This window comes from Capra hircus, chromosome 5 (genome assembly GCF_001704415.2).
Source record: "Capra hircus breed San Clemente chromosome 5, ASM170441v1, whole genome shotgun sequence".
In the NCBI taxonomy this organism is placed as follows: Eukaryota; Metazoa; Chordata; class Mammalia; order Artiodactyla; family Bovidae; genus Capra; species Capra hircus.
In genome coordinates, this window is record NC_030812.1 from 108,923,930 (window position 1) to 108,945,541 (window position 21,612).

General features: G+C 51.2%; 1 protein-coding gene across 3 annotated transcripts in view; it reads right to left on the bottom strand.

Moving 5' to 3' along the window:
• TMEM184B (transmembrane protein 184B) overlaps positions 1-21,612 on the bottom strand; it is a 51,168-nt gene that overhangs the window by 24,358 nt on the left and 5,198 nt on the right. The window lies entirely within an intron of this gene.

A 21,612-nucleotide genomic window follows, 5' to 3' on the forward strand; every position in this document is an offset into this window, starting at 1 on the left:
ATGTTAGCCTCCTTCCAGTGTCAGCAGCAGCACTGGAAAAAACCTTCTAGGCTGTACATCTCCGTTCAAAATGTGACCAGACCCTGACCATGCCTCACTCCAGCCCCTGGATTAATGGAACAGGCTCCTGACCAACCTCTCTGCTTCTTCCTTGGCCCCACCATCCACATAGAGCAGCGAGTGAACCTTCTAAGACATCGGTCAGATTGAGCCCTTCCTCTGCTCAAAACCCTCCAATGGCTCCTGCCTCCATCAGACCACAAGCTGTTGTCCTGACAGAGGCCCACGGGCTGCCTGATGGGCCCTCCGCACTCTCTGACCTCCTGTCCATTCCCATCATGACCCTCCACTCCAGCCACACTAGCCTCCTGTGGCTCCAACATGCCACGCCTGCTCCTGCCACAGGGCCCTTGCACAGCCTCTGCCCCGCCACCCAGCATCTCCCACACACCCTTTAGGTCTCTGTCCTGACCACCCATCCAAACATGACCACCCTCACCCAAGGCACTTCTGACCTCTTTGCTTTATTTCTCTCCAGAGCACGCATTACCACCTGGCTCCAGCTGACAAAACTGTACATCACACACGTGTTCATTGACTGTCTGTCTCCCACACCAGACACTAGCTCCCCGAGGGCAGGGGCCCTGCTCTGCTCAGGACTGGATCTCCGGCCCTTGGAGCAGCGGTGTCCGGTGACTGTCTGCGGGCTCCGCCCATCTTTACACTTGGGGTCTAGCAGGGTCACTCTAGCCCTGAGGCACCCCCTCTACTGGCAGGTGTATTTCCTCCGCCATTTCTCCCCAGTTTCCCTAACGGCTGACACTTGGTCCTCACCAACCAGCTGTGCTGTGCTGGACATTTTGTGGCCCTTCCCCACCTTCAAACTGCTCACCTTGTAATTTAGCTCACAGACGGCTCTTCCTAAAAGCCTGCCCTGATCCCTTTCCCCATTTAGGTACTTCCATGCATTTCACCCATCTCTGCGGTCCTACATGACGTGCATGGCTGTCATTTGCTTGCATTTATCCTCCTAAATCCACCCACTCTTCAAGGCAAGACCACTTTTCCATCTTGGAATCCCCAGCAGCAAGCTTAGCACCAAGACCACTTATAATGTTTATTTTATCATCTGTCAATTTTCACTCCTTATTTCAAAAGGAATTTGAGGTGCGTCAGAGAGAAGCAAAGAGTAGGGTTGAGGCAGCTGACATAAAAGAAGATTCTGGGTGGGGAAAATAAAGACGGGGTGGCTGGGCCACAGGATGGCACTCACTCCAGCGTCCTGGGCAGTTACCCCGCGTGGGCTGCCATGTCGGCCCCACACTTCCTGGTAGCAGCCTCAGTACCTGGGGTAACAAATTAATAGTTTCACGCTGGAAGGAAACCATCTATTACAGGAGGAACTGTTGTTATGGTTCTCCTGGCAAGTTTACAAACAAGGACCAATGCCAGGCTGGGGGCTGGCACCACTCTCAAAGAGTGAAGCCATTCCATCAGAAGCACCTGGAAAGCTCTAGGAGGACCAGCCACGCCCCTCTACAGACTTGCCGAGACCCACGGCCCTGATGGAGTCCCTTTCAGTGCTGCCATCTGTTGACAGGTTGGACAACGCCATCCTGGGTCACGGAGCCTCCATGCAGCAAAGGCCCCTGACCAACCCACCACGGACCAGGTGACCGTCCAACCACTGATGCAAACAGACAGGAAGGTGAGAGCAGAAAGAGCCCTGGCTGAGGCTCACATCTTAGCTCCACCACGACCAGCTGTGTGTCTGCACAGGCTCAGTGGATCCCAGAGGGTCTCCACTGCCTGACCCAGAAAACGGCCAATCCCCCACACCCAACCATCTCAGTCTGAACCCTGCGGTCAGCCCAGATGACCTCTCCCAGTGCCCTCCCCATCTGAGGCTTCCTGGGGCCTTCCTGGGGTGGATCCTGACCCCGAGATGAAGAGGATTCTTGCCCACATCTCCCCACCCCTCGGCCCCCGTCTAAGTCACGTCTGCTCTTAGCTATATGTTTTTACCCTGGAAGAGCCCCCTATGTTTCTATTTTCCTGTAAAAATAAATGATCTCTAACGCCCGACCGAGAGAAGAATCTCGATTAACAACTCACAACTGGAGAAGGCATCTATATAAAGAAACTCAAAATTGGAGAAGGTGTCTATATAAAGACTGGTGGCGCTTTGAAAAAGAGACACGGTGACAAGTCTAAGAATAGCTCCTATAAGTATGGTTGCAACATTGAAAACCAGTGCCAGAAATATTTCCTAAAAGAGAAGATTTGGGTTGTAAATCTTCATCTTTGTCTGTCATCCCAAATTAAATGAATAAACACAAGGAAATTGGGGGGGGGGGTTGTTTCAGGAAGTGCACACACGCTTCCATCTTCCCCTTCTGAGCAAGGGCTGGGTGTGTCAAAGGCTGTTTTGTCCTCAGCTAACGGCGGTGCTGACGGGACTGTGTATAGACTTCCCGAGACGGCGCAACCGCTGAGCTCTGGCCCCGCTAAGGGGTGACCCGCTAGGGCATCTATTCAGTGTGGCCGGTTTCCTGCTGGGCTTTGCTTCCTCTCCCTCGAGTGCTCTCCTTATGTAGGTCATCTAGTTCCCAAGAAGTCCACTCAGAGGGCGAGTGACTTGCCCTCAAATCAGACCCAGGACTTCAATAGAATATGTTCCAGGTGCCTACTGTCTCCCAACGGGGGCCCATGGATAAGCCGCCCCCGCGGGCTCCAGAGCCCCCTTTCAGGATGGGGGTCATGGCCATCTCACCAGGGCCCGACTCCTAGCAGGAAGGGGAGGGAGGTACTTCCCAGGAGGGGAAGCCGCGGCCTCGGCGGGCGCTTCTGCAGCCTGACCTACCCTGGCCACGTTTCTGACCGTGTCTCATGCTGGGGCCCCGTGATTTACAGACCACTGACTTCGTTCTCAGGCAGCCCTCGCTGTTTACAAAGCATTTCCCCCCACATGATCTCATGCCTTTTCTCACAGCAACTCTGAAGTGAGGACTGTCTGCATCTTAGAGATGCAGAGAACAATGTGAAACTGGGTTTTTACAGCTTCCGAGGGCACCACCAAATGACTCAAGGGCTTTCATTCTGCTGCTGCTGCTGTTAGGTCGCTTCAGTCGTGTCCGACTCTGTGCGACCCCAGAGACAGCAGCCCACCAGGCTCCTCCCGTCCCTGGGATTCTCCAGGCAAGAACACTGGAGTGGGGTGCCATTTCCTTCTCCGATGCATGAAAGTGAAAAGTGAAAGTGAAGTCGCTCAGTCATGTCCAACTCTCAGCGACCCCATGTCCGACTCTCAGCGACCCCATGGACCCTCTGTCCATGGGATTGTCCAGGCAAGAGTACTGGGGTGGGGTGCCATTGCCTTTTCCCAAGGGCTTTCATGATAACCCCCAAAATACTTCCGGGGGTACCGACAAATAACTCTAGGATTCTCATAATAACCCCCAAATACTTTAGGCAGTGTTCTGACTTACAGGTGCAGGGTCCCCGGCATCGAGAGAGGCAAGCGAAGGCAGCTCTCAAGGGTCGCCCTGCTTCATGGCACTAAACCCCGCAAACTTGGGCGCTGGCAGCAGAGGTGGGCACTGAGTCCCACCCTTTCACACATGGGACAGGGGCCTTCCTGGAAAGGACCTCTGCCTGCCTGGGTCCCACAAATGAGCAGGATGCTGGCCTGGTGACATCTCAGACCTGGGAGAAGTGGGGGTTTTGCTCCCCAGGGGAAAGGACCCCGATAGCTGCCTTTTCTCCATGCAGCCCACACATACCCGAGGGGGGCAGACACACAGATGGAGCTCAGAACCTCAGCTCTGGCAGGTGCCCTGTATGTTCTTGCTGCTAAGTCACTTAAGTCGTGTCCGACTCTGTGCGATCCCACAGACCGCAGGCCACCAGGCTCCTCCGTCCCTGGGATTCTCCAGGCAAGAACACTGGAGTGGGTTGCCATTTCCTTCTCCAATGCATGAAAGTAAAAAGTGAAAGTGAAGTCGCTCAGTTGTATCCGACTCTTAGCGACCCCATGGACTGCAGCCTACCAGGCTCCTCCACCCATGGGATTTTCCAGGCAAGAGTACCGGAGTGGGGTGCCATTGCCTTCTCCCTGTATGTTCTTAATCGACTGAAATTAAACTGCCAAGGTCGTGGTAGAGAGCCTGAGGGGAGACAATGGAGTCATCTTTCCAGCAAACACGACCTGAGGCCTCTGGACACTGTGCTGGGCGTGGAAGACCAGGTTCAAGGACGCATGGCTCCTCTACACGCCTGCTCTATGTGACTGGGGAACCTGGAGGCCTTGCCCCCACCACACTGCACAAGGGAGTGCCCACTACCCAGGGAGCCCTGAGGAAGTGCCAACCACCTTGGCGAAGGTTGGGGAGAGGGGTCAGGAAAGGCTTCAAAGTGGCAGGGGCTTTGGGCAGAGCTTCAAGGAGCATACCCAAGCTCCAGCTGTGAGGTCGCCAAGCCGAGTTCCTACTGGATTCCACCACCTGCAAGCCTGACTTCATGTCTCAGAGCTTCAGTTGCTTCATCTATAATATTTAAGGGTAATGACATCATTGTCGGACTTGTGTAAAGTTTCCACTTTACACAAATCCCATTAGTAAAGTGACAGAATGCAACCAAAAAATGAATATTTTGCAACTCCTAATACAAACAATGGACATAGATATGGATCATCACATCATTATTTTATCATCAGCAGTACCACTGGGTGAGCCTACTGAGGAATCTGATAAGGGATGGAACAAGCCACAGTCAAGGTCAACATCACTGAAGAGGGGCATGGGGTACACAGGACACACACGGCACCATCTAGGAAGGACCCTCACCCCAAAAGTGAACTGGAATCAAAGCAAGTCCCTAGAACTAACCACCAGTATCCAGGAGATACAGAGGGTAGCACAACAGATGAAATGATACCATGAGGAAGCAACAGCAAAGCCAGACCATGGGACCATCTACAGGACAAAGGACCTGGTTTCTCCCAGGAATCGATGGCTTATAAGCAAAGGTGGCTGGGGGGCAGTAACAGAAGAGGCCAAGGAGACATTACAACTAAACGCAACGTGTGGACTTTGTTGAGTCTCTGTTAATAAACCAGTGATTTGAAAAGATATCTTTATGGATATGTGTACATGTATGACTGAGTCCCTTTGATGTCCACCTGAAACTATCACAACATTGTTAACTGGTTATACTCCATACAAAATAAGAAGTCAAAGAAAATAAAAAATAAATTAAAAATAGAAGAAGACATCTTTGAAACAGATGGCACACAAGAATCCCTGCCAATTTTGTTAGGTGCATGTGCTAAGTCCAACTCTTTGTGACCCTAGGGACCACTGTCCATGGGACTCTCCAGGCAAGAATGAGGGTGTGGACTGCCATTTCCTCCTCCAGGGGATCTTCCCTCCCAGGGATCAAACCTGCATCTTCTGTGCCGGCAGAGGGGTTCCTCACTGCTGAGCCACTTTGGAAGCCCACTTCAGGTGCATGGTAGCTTTGCAAAAATAAAAGTGTTTATCAATGGAGGAAGAATAATCATGTCAATAAACAGTACTAGCTAGAACAACTGGATATCCAGAGACCAAAAAAAAAAAAAAAAGAAAGAACCTTAACCTAAACCTTACACCATACACAAAAATTAATTTAAAATAGATCACGGATTTAAATGCAAAATGTAGGGACTTCCCCGGTGTCTCAGTGGATAGGAATCCGCCTGCCAATGGAGGGGGCATGGGATCCCTTGTCCAGGAAGATCCCATATGCCACAGAGCAACTAAGCCCACGCGCTACAACTAGCCTTACTCTAGAAACCAAGAGCTGCAACCACCGAAGTGTGTACACCCTGGAGCTCATGCTCCACAGCAAGAAAAACCACCACAAGGAGAAGCCTGGGCACCTCAACAAATACTAGCCCCCACTCACCTTGACTACAGAAAGCCCACCTAAGAAGCAACAAAAATTCAGCGCAGTCAAGACTACAAACCTTTTAGAAGACATAGGAGGAAATCTTTGAAACACAGGGCTAGGTGCAGCCTTCTTAGACTTAACACCAAAAGCATGACTCTCTAAAAGGAAAAACTGACTGGACATCACCAAAAGTAAAAACTTTCATGCTGTGATTATGTGAACAGCATGAACAGACAAGCCACAGAGCAGAAGAAAATATCTTTGAGCCACAAATCCAACAAATAACCAGCATCTGGAATATAAAATATAGCAGGGCTTCCCTGGTGGCTTACAGGGTAAAGCATCTGCTTGCAATGCAGGAGACCTGGGTTCGATCCTTGGGTCGGGAAGATCCCCTGGAGAAGGAAATGGCACCCCACTCCAGTATTCTCGCCTGGAAAACCCCATGGACGGAGGAGCCTGGTGGGCTGCAGTCCACGGGGTCGCACAGAGTGGGACACGACTGAGTGATGACACCTTAAGAGTGCTCAAAGCTCAACAGTAAAAGAAAATAAAAAATAAAACCCAAACAATTCAGTCAGAAAATTCACAAAAGATACAAACAGACACTTCACACAGAAGAAGCACGGCCAACACGTAAATGGCTGTTCAACATTAGCAATTAGGAAAACGCAAACTAAAACCACAATGAAGTATCACTCAGTTCAGTTCAGTTCAATTCAGTCGCTCAGTCGTGTCCGACTCTTTGCAAGCCCATGATTTGCAGCACACCAGGCCTCCCTGTCCCCACATATAAATACGAAATAGTGACATGAAACGTAGGTGAGGATGCAAAGAAACTGGCTCACACATACATTCCTGGAGGCAGTATGAGAAGGTAGAGCCGCGCTGCAAGAGTCTGGCAGTTTCTTATAAAACTAAGACGCACTTACCACACAACTCAGTGTCACTCTTCGACATTTATCCTAGAGAAATGAAAACGTACATTCACACAAAAACCTATACACGAAATCTTCACAGCAGCTGCCTTTGTAACTGTCAGGGAAACATGGAAACAATGCAAATGTCCTACAGGTGAAAGGTTAAACATTCGGTACATCCAGACCATGGAACACCACTCAGCAACAAAGAGGACAAACTATTGATACAGGCAGCAGTCTAAACGGATCTCGAGGGATTGTTTAGTGAAAACAGTCAGTCTCAAAATACCACATACTGCCTGGTTCCTTTTATGTAACATCCTCAAGACAACAAATCTATAAAGATGGAGAACAGATCAGTGGTTGACCGAGGGAGCAAGGAAAGCCAGCACACAGATACAGGGAGGGAAACACAGGAGTTCCCTCCAGGCGGAGAGATACTTTTTATCTTGAAGTGGTGGGGCTACACGAGACTACAGGTGAAAACTACCGAAAAGGACACACACAGGAAAACAGTGGGAACTGAGGAAGGTCTGTCGTCTGTTGCCTCGTTGGGCTTCCCTGGTGGCTCAGCAGTAAAGAACCCGCCTGCAATGCAGGAGATGCAGGTTTGATCCCTGGGTCGGGAAGATCCCCTGGAGAAGGAAATGGCAACCCACTCCAGTATTCTTGCCTGGAAAATCCCATGGACGGAGGAACCTGGTGGGCTACAGTCCATGGACTGTAGAGTCAGACACGATTTAGCACCTGAACAACTGTTGCCTAGTTAACAGTACCATAGGGACTTCCCTGGCGGTGCAGTGGCTAAGACTCCATGCTCCCAAGGCACCAGCCCCGGGTTCCAATCTCTGGTCAGGGCACTAGATCCCACAGGAAGCAACTAAGAGTTTTCAAGGCTCAACTAAAGATCTCACATGCTGCAACTAAGACCCAGCACAGCCAAATAAATAAATATTTTAAAAAAAACAGTACTATACTAATGTCCACATCCTAGTTTTGATATTGGCCTACAGCAATTTTGAGATGTTAGCCTTGGCGGAGGAAGGGTACATGGGGTTTTATGTACTATTTTTGCAACTTCCTACGAGCTTATAATTATTTCAAAATTTAAAAGGTCCTTATCAAGTAGAGATGCATACTGAACTACTTCAGGATGAAAAAGAACATGACAGCTGGGATTTTGCTCTTTGGAAAGGGGGAGAGAGACAGAGGCCAACAAGACTGCCAGATGTCACCAACTGTTGCAGCTGAGTGACTGGCAGGTAGAAACATAGTCTTCTAGGTGCTCTACTTCCCTGTGTTAGACACTTTGCATAATAAAGTTTTCAACCACAGAACAGGAAAATTTCCCACCAATTTGTAATGAGATGGGCACTGACTCAGGAAAGCATCTCTATCAGAGATTTACCAGTTGGTTATCTTGTAGAAACACAATCAAAAAGATTTGTCAAACCTAATCACTGACCTCAACACATCTTTCTTTAACCAAAAAAAAAAAAAGTTCTACTTGCCCATTTTTCCCTGTGACCATTGGCTGTCAGAGATATGCTTCCCAAGGATGTTTCAAAAACATCTTTTGGTGCTATTTTAGTGGCTAAGTCATGTCCGACTCTTGTGAACCCATGGACTGCAGCTTGCCTGGCTCCTCTGTCCATGAGATTTCCCAGGCAAGAATACTGGAGTGAGTTGCCATTTCCTTCTCCTGGGGATCTTCTTGACCCAGGGATCAAACCCGCATCTCCTGCATTAGCAGGCGGGTTCTTTACCATTGCGTTAGGAGGGAAGCCTAATAACATCTTTAAGCATGTTTAACATGTCCCTCACAGCAACGGCTTGTTATCACAGTCAATGAGAAAGGAACTGCTCTTTAAAAGAAACCTCAGTTAGGGCAGAGGTTTCCATAAAAGTATACATAAAACACTTCTCTTGTTATAAGAGTATGTCACCCAAAACAATATGCTGAAACTTAAAAAAAAAATGCTCATAACTGAGCTCCTAAAAGCCTACGTAACAGAATTTTCTAATCTGTTTAAAAATTTCCAAAGCATCTGAGTGGGTTTTGGACTCATGCGTTAAGAACTTTAAAATACCTCCCATCTAGTTTACAGGAACATCTGATTGGCCTCGGGGAGGATGGAAATGTACTAGCCAAATTTCAACAAATCCTCTGCATACTCGTGCATGGGATGGAAAAATGAGTAACCCGATTTAGAAAACAAGCCAGTGATGCGTTTCCTCTGTGTGCAGCTACGTGCCCCAGGCAGGGATCTTTTTCAGGGAGGGCAGCCATTAAAGCGAAGTGTCTAAACAAACTGGTCTCTCCCACAGCATCAGAGCACAGTTTCCAAAAATAAGTACATGAAGTCGGAAGGTTTTTGAACTACTAACAATTTTCAATTTTTCAAAATCATTACATCTTTAAGTCATCTTCCGATTTCCAGTTTTAGTGTAGGTTTTATGATACATGTATTGTAACAGTGTATCTTTACAGGTTTTGTGTAAACACTCGCTTCCCCAGTGGCTCAGCGGTAAAGAATCTGCCTGCCAACACAGGAGATGCAAGAGACCTGGGTTCAGTTCCTGGCTTGGGAAGATCCCCTGCAAGAGGAAATGGCACTCAACTGCGTGACTAAGCGCATAATGTGTGTGCGTGTGTTAGTCGCTCAGTCGTGTCTGACTCTTTGAGACTCCGTGGATTTTAGCCCACCAGGCTCCTCTGTCCATGGAATTCTCCAGGTAAGAATACTAGAGTCGGTTGCCATTTCCTTCTCCAAAGTTCGCAATGTAACAATAAGAAAATACAAGTATATAATAACTACAACAGTACCCATATGATGGGGGCTGCTACTGCTACGTCGCTTCAGTCGTGTCCGACTCTGTGCGACCCCAGAAACGGCAGCCCACCAGGCTCCCCCGTCCCTGGGATTCTCCAGGCAAGAACACTGGAGTGGGTTGCCATTTCCTTCTCCAATAATGGGGGCACATGCCCCCAGAGTTCTTCTACTGATAGGGACGTGTGAGTAAAGAAAGTCTGGAGTGATGCTGTAAGCAGTGGGAAAAGCCAGTCACTGACATGGCTCCTAACTTTCTCTTCAGTCCCTCTGCTTCTGTCTCCCCGCCTCCCTCAGCCCCAGGCTGAACCAGAATGAAAGCACCGTCAAGGTCTGGTCCTGCCTCTCTCTTCCAGCAGCCTACCTACCAGCAAGGCGGCTCCAGACGTGGGCCTTATTCACCTGCCCCTGCTGCACTCGGTTGTAGGGTCTGAGTCAGGGAAGCCGGGCTGGAACCTCGGTGCCGCTACCCAGCAGTGGCTGGGCAGGTGACCGAATTGGTTTTCTGGGTGCACCATGCTGTAAGCAGGACCCTTGGGCCAAAGGAGTTTACCAACTCAAGAGCTGTTCAGATTTAAGGAAGGATTGTGGTGCTGTATTGGTTGGATGGCATCACCAACTCGATGGACATGGGTTTGGGTGGACTCCGGGAGTCGGTGATGGACAGGGAGGCCTGGCGTGCTGCGGTTCACGGGGTCGCAAAGAGTCGGACACGACTGAGCGACTGAACCGAACGGAACTGTGGTGCTGTATGGGCTCCCTGGTGGCTCAGAGGGTAAAGCGTCTGCCTGCAATGCGGGAGAGCCAGGTTAGGCCCCTGGGTTGGGAAGATCCCCTGGAGAAGGAAATGGCAACCCACTTCAGTACTCTTGCCTGGAAAATTCCATGGACAGAGGAGCCTGGTAGGCTACAGTCCATGGGGTCACAAAGAGTCAGACTTCACTTTCTTTTTCTTTCTATGAGCTTCCTAGGTGGCACTAACGGTAAAGAACCCATCTGCCAGTGGAGTAGACAGAATAGACTTGGGTTCAGTCCTTGGGTTGGGAATATCCCCTGGAGGAGGAAAGGGCAGTCCACTTCAGTATTCTTGCCTGGAGAATCCCATGGACAGAGGAGCCTGGTGGGCTACAGCTGGCCACTAAGTCGTTTCAGCTCAGTTGTGTCTGACCCTGTGCGACCCCACAGACAGCAGCCCATTGGAGTGGGTTGCCATTTCCTTCTCCAATGCACGAAAGTGAAAAGTGAAAGTGAAGCCGCTCCAGTCGTGTCCGACACTTTGCGACCCTCTGGGCTCCCATCGGACACGACTGGAGCGACTTCAGCACGCGTGCATGGTGCTGTATATACTGCTTACGTGGTAACACCCCTAGAGAGGTCTGGGTGGCACCCCCAAATCAAACACATAGTATTTCCACAGAGAAAGGTGAGATATTTTTAAAGACCATAATTAGTCTCGCATCAATTCAGGTCAGATTTTTGCCACAAAATTAGTTTGCTGCAGACTTAGGAAAAACCTTTGGGATTTCAAGCGTTCTGGATTCCAGAAAGGAGAAGGGACATGGCCCTGGACCATCCTCCAACGTTTTGGGGAGTGATGCTCCAGGAAGCAGGAATCAAGTGCAGTTTGTTTTCACTTATCTTCAAACATGCTCACATCCCTCCTCCTGATCTGAAATTCTCTGAGAACACATTAGGCTTTGATGGTGGGATGCAGAGGTCCAGAGCCCTTGGCAGCCAGGCCCCAGCCTCCCTCCCTGCCTCTTCCTTGAGTGCTGGCAACACAGAGTCCCTCCACATGTGGCCTGGCCCCTGTCCCAACACACCCTCCTCTCAGCCCTGGTCCTTGTGGCAAGTGACCACTTTCACTCACAAGCCATCCTCAGCATCACAGCCTCCGTGAGGGCCGGCCCACGCCCTCCCAGCTGTCGCCATGAGGTTTGTTCTGACAGTGTTCCCATCTCCCCACACCTGAGTCATCTATCTCTCAGCCTGGCATAGCACCAGATACACAGCAGGGACCTGGAAGAGAAGGATCAATCAGCTGACTGACGAATGCCAGGCATTAAGCCACATAATGCAGGCCGCCGGCTTTCCGTCACATGGTCCCTTCCTCGCCATTCAGAGTTCTGCTGAAGGCCCTCGATGTTTGGCTGGAGGAAGGGATAGGCCAGGGCAAAGGATGGAGGCTGAGTCACGCTGTCTCACACACGTCTTCCAATGCGGAGAGGCCACGCCACTGAGGGCAAAGGGATTTGTCCCAAGTGCTCCATCAGAACTTAGTCCACCTGGTGTGAGCAACAAAAAGGTGAGAACCTGCCAAGATAGGGATGTTTGAACCAACTGGCACAAGATAGCAAAATGTTCCGGCTGCTTCCAGAAGAAGGAGGCTCCCAATCAAACAGGGCTAGAGGTCTCCTGGTGCAGGGACAGTGGTTGAGGAACCTCTGGAGGGTGGTTTACTCTTTCTTGTCTTCTCCCCAGTCAGCCTGCAAGCCTGTGGAGGTCAGAGGTCATGTCTCATGTGCAGCTCTGATCTCTAGCACCTACCTCAGAGCCTGGATGTGGTCAGCATTCAACAGGCTTCGGCTGGATAAGGGCGGGGGAAACCAAATGAATGTTCGGGCTCTGCAACTCCTTCTAACATCCTATGACACCTCCCACCAGCCCTGTACCAACCCCCAGGAACAACACCTCCTGTGCCACCTGGCCCCGGATCTTTACCACCGCCCCCTCCTCCCTGCCTCTGTAGCTGTCACCCCTTCTATGGACCGTTAGTTTGTACGTGGCATGTCCTCCCTGGCCTTTCCTATTATCTACCACAATTGGCATTAAATCTGTTCCCTTAACATCCTGAGTCGGGCTCCATGAGGGCAGGGACTATGCCTCGATGAAACGTGCCTGCTGAATGACTGCTGTGGGGGCATGGTGACAAGCACACTCAGCCGGGGTGCACCCAGAGCAGGACACTGTCAGGTGAGGGGCGTCGCGTCCTGACTGGCACATGGCCTGTGGCACTCTGCAGTTGACAAAGCACTCCTGACAGCTGTGGGGAGTGGGTTTTATTGGAGTCGCAGCATCTTGGCAGGGTAACAGGGTCTTCTGGAAGGGCCTCGGAGAGCAGCAAGCCTCAAGACTGGACAGAGCTCACCTGGCAGGTGCAGAAAGCCTGGCTTCAGGGGACTGGGGGAACAGGGTCAGGCAAATCCAGCACACAAGTGAGGAGTGCTGGTTTATGAATGTCCTCCACACCTCCAATCAGCCCCTAGAAGGGCACCTGAGATCACAGGATCAGAGTACAGGGAGATGGGGGGCCCTCAAGTAAAACTCAACCAGGCCCTGGCAAGGTTTGGTGAACTACGCCACAGCTTAGCAAGCAACTTGGAGTGACGCAAATGCTCACGGCTGCTAATACAGCCCCACCCCGTCCTTCTCTGGGAAAGACATCTTCTGGCTGACTCCCGTTCTGAAGACACCCACCTTTTCCAGAAAAGCTACAGAGCTATGTATAGTCCCCAGACTCAGCCACCTGCCTTGAAACTAGGTATTTCACCATCTCACCCAGATTTTATTCTATCATTTCACTTCATGCTTGGGCGATACCTCACTGTTTCGTGTCCCCTACAGATTTTCTGTGTGGAAGGCTGAATAATGGCATCCCAAAGATATTCACCTGAACTTGCAAATATTTTACCTTAAATGGCCACAGGAACCTTGCAGGTGTGGTTAAGGCTCTTGAGATGAAGAGATTATCCCAGATTATCTGAGTAGGCCAGACAGAATCACAAGGGTCCTTACAAGAGGGGAAAAGAAAGGCTTTGAAGCTGAAGGAAGGGCCCTGAGCCAAAGAATGCAAGTGGCCTCTAGAAGCTGGAAAAGGCAAGGAAATAGATTCTCCCTCATCGAGCCTTCAGAAGGAATGGGGCCCTCCCAACGCCTTGACTTCAGAGCCGTGAATACATTTCCGACTTCTGACTGCAAAACCAGAAGAGAACAAATTCATCTTTTAAGTCACTAAGTTGCTGGCAGTTTGTGAGAGCCTCAGTGGAAACTTAATACACCTAGTTTACAGATGAGGAAAACAGGGGTCTGGAAGGCTAAGGCCATCTGCCCACGGAATCCTGGTAAAAGGCTCCTCACGCTGCCCGCACTGTCCTATCAGGCCCCGGATTTCCAAGGGCTGTTAAAGAGCCGTGAGCTCTGGAGTCAGACAGCAGGACTTGACTTCCAGGCCCATCACGTACTCACTCTGTGTCTGTGGGCAAGTTACACAACCTCTCCTTGCTGCAGCTTCCTCAGTGGTAAGATGGGGCTGCAGCACCCTTAGGTTCGAGAGAACTGCAGGGAATAAACAAGTTACTACACAGCACCGAGGACAGGGTCAGGAGGGCATGGCGCTATCCGTGACAACTCGCTCCCGTTTCACAGGCATTCCCTCCTTTGGCCAGGGCGGAAGGGCACCCACCCAACAGTCTCTGAGACCCGGGCCAGTCCTGTCTCCAGTGGTCAGCTCTGTTTCAAACCTTCCAAGGTCATATTTTCATTCATTAGGTTCCGATCCTAACCCTGTTGAGCTGCAGCCACGAAGTGCTTGCTCGGACGGTTGCTACACACCCATGAGCCAAGCTGGGCTGGCAACACACTCACCCGCACATCTCTGGAATATTAATACAGCCCGGGAGGGATTTCAGTTCTTTTATTTAAGATCCATGGAGAAACTTTCACCTCCACAGAGCTTACTAGGCACCACTTGATCTGAGCACGGTTAATCTGAACTGGCCGCTGCCCCCACTTCGGCCACCGGGGGGATGACGGGTCCTCTGGTCTCCGGGGTCTGTCTGCTCTGTGAACTTCTGGGTGGCTGCCTTTTGGGGGAGGCTGACCCACATCAGAGCAGGTCAGCAGCCCTCAGCCTGGCCTTTCTCCAGAGGGGATTACAGGGAAAGAGCAGCCAGGGGCTGGGCGGTTCTGCCTGGTTAGCCTCTGGAAAGAGTATCACATGCCCTCCCGAGGGGGCAGGGTCCTGTCCCTGGGTCCCACTCCCCTGGGATCAACACAGACAAGCCAAGGCCAGTCCAGTGGCTCGGCATCTGTCCCTCTTCTCCTGGGGCCAAGTTCCCACGAATCTCTCAACAGGAAAGAAAAACCATCCAATCGTGTATCTATCCTTCACTTGGTAGGGACGGGGGGTAGGTGCCGAAATGAAAGAGAACAAAGTAATCCAAAATCCTTCAGCAAGAGCTTACTTAATTCAGCCTTGTAATTAAGTTTTGTTTTGTTTTCCAATACATACCAGGCCAAATTTTGACCCTTACAGTTTTCTCCCAAACAGAACAGATGGGCCAGTGCTCAGCCTCTCTAACTAGACTCTGTGTCCCTCTAATGAAACCACCTTTTCAGCCAGCTAAACCCAATCCAGCCCTAAGCAAATGGGTCCCCTTTGGATGAGAAACCCTGAACCTCAATAGTCCCACTGGCCCGGAAGAACAGCCTGTGGAAGCTGAGACAGCTGAACCTGCCCCGACCCCTGGGACTCCTCTGGCAAGAAGTCCAGCTTCAGCCGTGGGTACCCAGTGAGAAATCCCAGCCTGAATGTCATTCATGAAAACATGTATGTATTGAGTGGGCTGAGCCAGCATTCCACCCTGGGTGCATACCCCACAGGAATCCACGTGTGTCCCACAGATAAGAACAAGACATTTCATAGCAGCCCTGTTTAAAACACCCAAACCCTGGACGCAGAGTGAATAAGCAGGGATGGTGGATCCAGGAACAGTGAGTGAGGGGCTCCAGCCCTCGGGGGTGGAAAATCCAGGCATAACTTACAGTCAGCCCTTTGCATCCACATCTGTAGATTCAACCAACCACGGATCAGGCAGCACTGTGAGCACATTTATTGAAAAAAAATCCATGGATAAGTGGACCCACATAGTTCAAAGCCATGTTCAAGGACCAACTGTATATTGAAACAGCGTGGTCTTCCATGCCTCAGTGAGCAAGGACTGCTCTACACAACCTGGGTGACTCTTCTAAAGACATGACTCCATTTTCAAGCAGGCCAGATCCAGTCAATAGCGGTGAGGTATGAGAGTGGTTGCCTCTGAGGTTTTGACCCGGAGAAGGCGCCAGGGAGCCCCAGGAGAGGTTGGGAATGTTCTGCAGCTTGAGCTGGACAGTGGTTTACATAGGTATTTACAAATGTAAAAATCATCACACTGTACACCTACCTGTGTACTTTACTGTAGCAGGTTAATGAACATACATCTTCAAGCACCTTCTGTGTGCTAAGTCCAAAGGGTATCTCAAGCAAGGCTCTAGCCCTTAAGAGCTCACAGTCCAGTAGGGAAGAAAATATTAATACACTCAAATAACAATGCAAGGTTGCCCATGACCAGTGGGGCAGGTGATGAGAGTTGGCCAGGGGATTGCTGGCATCACTGCTGAGTCAGGGAAAGGGGTAGAAAAAACTGATCCAATGCAGGAGTTTTGGAGGCAGCCAGACCTGTGTCCGATCCTACTTCTCACTGTGTGACTTGGACCCGATGTTTGCTCTGCTTCTTCAGCCTACGGGGGAACCACAGTGGAAAGCACAGCATTTCCTGGGTCCTTGCAAGGACCAGGGAAAGAATGCACAGAGCACTGGGCCGTGAGATTTGTTATTCCTGCCGCGAGGCTGCGCCTGCCCTGTGCCAGGCACCACAGTTCACAGATGTGAAACGGGCCCTGCCCCCCTCCCCTGCCTCTTGATCCCACCACGAAGAGGGCGGCCACCACTCACCCACTCTAACAAAAGTACAAGCGTCTAACAAAACAAGGGCTGTGATGTGGACTTGGCCCTAAAGGAACCTGCAGCCCAGTGGGGAATCAGACACCTAGGACACAGTGTAAAAGGGTTAGGTGCAGCGAAGAGGAAGAGATAAAGAAACAGGGAGGTCAGAGGGCAGAGGGAGGTGGAAGCTGAGCTGGGCCTTCAGAGGAGGCACGTGGAGACCGCCTGGGAGGGAGAGGCAGGCAGGCAGGCAGAGGGAACGGCGTGAGCCGCAGCACAGAGGTGGGCAGGCGAGGAGGCACGTGGAAGAAAGGGCGCCCAGTCAAGTGTGGCTCAATCAGGGGCCCAATAAGCAGGGCCTGGGGCAGGGACTTCATTCATGTTTCAGAGGGAGAACCCCCGAAGATTTCAGAGGTCAGAAAATAAGCATATCAGAACAGGGATTTAAATACCAAGCTAGACAACAGCAGTGCTTCAGAGGGACCAGAGGGAGGGGGCTCCATTTCTCCAGGGCTGGGGCTAGGGGCCAGACTTCCCAAGAAACACCCAAACTTCCACATCTGGTCCCCTTCGTGAGACCCAAGCTTGCATTCTTGATTAACTGATGGTCAGGGCGTCCCTCGGACAGCAAGGAGAACAAACCAGTCAATCCTAAAGGAAATCAACCCTGAATATTCACTGGGAAGGCGATACTGAAGCTGAAGTTCCAATACTTTTGCCACCTGTTGTGAAGAGCCGACTCACTGGAAAAGACCCTGATGCTGGGGAAAAGGGCAGGAGGAAAAGGCGGGGACAGAGGATGAGATGGTTGGATGGCATCATCGACTCAATGGACATGAGTCTGAACAAACTCCGGGAGATAGTGAAGGACAAGGAAGCCTGGTGTGCTGTAGCCCATGGGGTTGCAAAGAGTTGGACACGACTATAACAGCTACAACAGGGGCCTGAGTGAGGACGCTGCTCCTTGACAGGGTAGCCTTGGCCTTCCTGCATGGGCAAGAGGTGAGGATACATTTCCTGTGCTTCTTGTTTATTTAATTGTATTCATCTTAAGTTTTTGAAAAAGTCACATAGTCACATGAATCGGCACTCAAAAGGTATGAGGGGCCTCCAGTGAACAGCTCCCAGGCACCACCCCGACCCCACAGGCACCCCAGTCACCGACTTTGTGTGAACCCCCAGAGACCCTGAGCACACACAGAAGTGAATGCACTTTCCACTTCCCTTCACTTTCATACCGATGGAGGCAGAGCAGACACACACGTCCTGCACCTGCCTCGTTCACAGAAATCTATCTGGTGATTGCTCTGTATCTGTGGATGGCAAGCAGTCTCCATCTTACTTTTCAGGGCTGCACAGTGGTCCATGGTATGGATGGACCATAATTTGTTCCTGGCCCTCTGCGGATGGACTTTCAGGTTGCTTCCAACCTTGTGCTACTAAAAAAGAGGCAGCCGTGGCTAACTGCACAGTCACTTTGTACATGTGGAATTTCATCTGTAGGGTAAATTCCTAGAAGTGCAACTGCCGGGTGAGAGCCTCAAGCATCTGTAATTGTAAAAAACATTGCTGGAGACGCAGGATACATTTTAATCACTCATCCAAGAAAGAAGCCAAATTACTCAGGAAAATACTGACAACAGGTAGTCCACAGACATCCAGATGAAGAGAGAGTAGAGCAAAGCCCCATTTTCAGCAGACAGAGAGCAATGGGTCAGGAGATGGCTCTAGACCCAGAGCAGCCCTGGCTCGCCAGTGCCCTGGTCCATGAACTCGCATTTCCTCACCTGTGAGTGAAGGGCCAGACCTGCTCAACCCCTCAGCCCTTCCTGGCACAGACAGGCTCTGGTTCCAGGGCCAGTGGGAGTACAGACGAAGACTGCAGTCACCACGACACCCGGCTTTAATTGGTCTCTCGGGGCAAAGGTGCCAGGGGAGAGGCAGGGAGACCACGAAGAAGGCCTGGTGGGGAGGGGTGGGAGTGCAGAGCCTGGGAAGGCGGGGTGCTTTCAGTCTGGCCATCCTGATCCAGTGACACGCACCTGCACGAGCTGGAGGGACACCTGAATGACATTCCATTCACTGCTGTGTCCAGCAGACCCGTTACGTAACAGCCACAGCCACCCAACAGAGGATGGAGGCGGGCCTCTGGATGCCTCGTGCCCTCCCTGTGAGATAGGACAGCTGGGTAAACGCAACGGGCAGGGTGGGGCTTTCTCCCACCTCCACAAATCCAGCTCAACGACCCCAAACTGCAAATAGAAGAAGTGGTCTTCTGCCCCAGTCGAGTGGGAGCTACCTCTTGGCAAACCAAAGGCAGCATTCGAGGGCCAGAGGGCTCGCCAGCCCTCCCCGTTCCCAGCCTGTGCTCTGCTCCAGCAGACTGGATGGCCAGGGCCTCCTGTAAATCGAATCATCCTCAGATGCACTGAGGTTATGGCTGTCAACACCTTTCTAACCACTGCCCCATGCCTCAGCCTTCTTTGTAAAGCAAATACGTACCGCCTTGTCAAGTCCAGACTTTCATACATACTATTTGTTTAAAACCCACCGACCAACTCATGGGGAGACACACTTCTCTTCCTGGAAGGGACGCCTTGACACCTACTGTTCCAGACAAGCTCACTCCCTCTGTTCCTCCACTCACCAGCCTGGGCCTGTGCTTGGGGTGGCCCCCCACCTGCAAAGCCTTCTTCGGCTCCTCCACCTGCCCACCGCCACTGTCCGTCAGAGCCCCAGCTCAGCTGCCCTCCTGGGGAGTCTCAGCTCCTCAGCCCACCAGCAGGCAGAGCAGAGGGCTGCCTTCTGGGGCCCCCACAGCTTCAACCAGATTCTCTATTAACACGCTTTCCAAGTCTAAGAAGCAATTCCACCTGCCAGGCTTCCCATTGGGACTGCAGGCTCTCTGGGGGTAGTGGCTGTGCTGGAGGGGCCACTCAGAGCAGCGAGGGCACAGGATTTGAAACTGAAAACCTGGGTGCTTCCTTCCACAGTTTCTTGGGCAAATTCACCCTTCTGAACCTCAGTCTATCCATCTACAAAATGGGAGCAAAATTTTCAAGATGCCAGGGCCTTTGGGAGGATTAAATGAAATGTTATTTGTGAAAAGTCATTCACAAACCGCAAAGCCTTAACACCAATCCCAGTGAGGATTAGGAATATTAGTACTAATTAATATAAGAACATTGATTAATACTCATTTCTTCACACACCTCCCTTTACCAACACCTATCATTGTGCCTGCAGGCACCCGAAACAACTGCTCGTGGAACTCAGGTTCTCTGTTCATTCTAGATGGAAATAAAATACACAACTGCTAGAGACATAGAGACCAAGAGCCTCTGCCAGCAGCTACAGCAGCCGCCGCCATGGGGTTAGTTATTTTCGCCTGGAGCTTTCCTGTAAGTGATGACCCAGAGGGCTTTGGTGAACAGAAGGATGGAGGTACCCAGCCACCTGCCAGAAGGACAGGGCCTCCCTGGGTGCAGGCTGCCCACAGGGGCTGCAGTAGGAGAAAAATAAAGGTACCAACCTCCACACACATTTCACTCAGGATGCAGAGGCTGTCAGATCTGAAAATCCCTTTCAGGGTGACAGATGCGGTAACTTCTAGAGGTCTCACGCCACCCCCTGCCTGGAGGTGAGGGTGGAGGACAGCCATCCTGGGACCACCCTTGGCCAGAAGCTACAGGGCCCACAGATCATGGCTTCCCAACCAGAAGACTGAAGTCTTCCAGAAGATCGCCAAACACACTTCAGGTTGGAAAAGAAAACGCGCGCGCACACACACACCCCTTCTCCATCCATCTTCACGTGACGATGAAGACGGGTTCTCCCTCCAAAACAGAAACCAGGCCCCTCCTCTGGGGGGTGGGAGGAGGTTCAGGGTTTTCTAACCTAGGACCTCTTCTGGGCCCTGTGGCAGCCAGCAGGTGACGAGCAGCCCCACTGGAGGGCAAGTGACTGCACCAAGGTCAGCACCAGGCTCTCTGACTCTGGGCAGTGTTCCGCCTGCTCCTCACACCGTAGGGCCATCCAGCAAACAGGGTAGGGACCCCGTCTTTCCCACAGAAACCTTGACACAAAGCCCTAGGAGGCTCTGCTTTAGCCCCTCTCCAATTCTGTCACAGCGATGGCTACCTTTTCATAGCATGGGTAAAGGCCTGTGACCCGCTGTGATATGAACAATGAGATAACGCAGGATTATGCCACTTTTCCACAGTGACTATTTCTTGGTTATTGGAAATCCGGGGTGATTTTTATTCTTACCCTCCACTCTCTTCTGTGCTCCGAATTCACTATAACCAACAAGCACTGTTTTCAAAAGCAGAGGTGCCTATTGTTTCCCATAGGCTGAAACATCACAAGCTTTCCGTGAAATGCTCATTTCGTCGTGTGTGACTTTTTAAAAACACAGTAAAGCTGGAAGTGACGCAGGTTAGGCACAAAGGCTTTCTGGGTGGGATCTTCCCTCTCTGGTTTCCGCCCCAGAAGAGAAGGAAAAGGAGGTGACTGTGGGGCTTCCTGCCTCCCAGCCCAGGCCCGAGACCTCCAGGCCATCAGACAGAGCCTGCCCTTGGGCAGACCCAAGGCTGTTCAGTGTACCTGTCGGTTCCTGATACAAGCTCAGTCCTAATAAACAATGTTGTTCTGACCTGTCACTTCTCAAGAACAATTCTAGCTTTATCCTGAGTGGCAATGATATTAAGCCATCCACGTGTTGGCTTGTTCGGTCAAAAACTATTTCAGCACCTACTCTGTGCAAGGCATCATGCCAGACACTGAGCCACCATTAACCCCAAACTGGAAAAACAACCAACAAGAGAAAGGCAGGCCCGTGTCACCCTTCTAAGTTCTGCCCTGGTATAGGGTTTCAGATGCACTAAAACAGCAGCAAACAGCAACGTGAACAAGTGCTGCCTAATTCCAGTGCCGCCCCTCCCAGGACTTGGGCAAAGTGGGGGCCAAGCCTGAGTCCCTGATGACAACCCAGCAGCTTAACTGCACTGAATTAAGGTACCTGAACTGCAGGCCACTTGGCAGACAGAGATAAGACAGGGAGGGAACATGAGATAACCTGAAACCTGGGGACCATCCAAATCTTCTCTCCCGGGCCCTTCACACTGTACTTCCTCCCCTTCCTGTCCTCTTGGAGCCAAGAAGATCA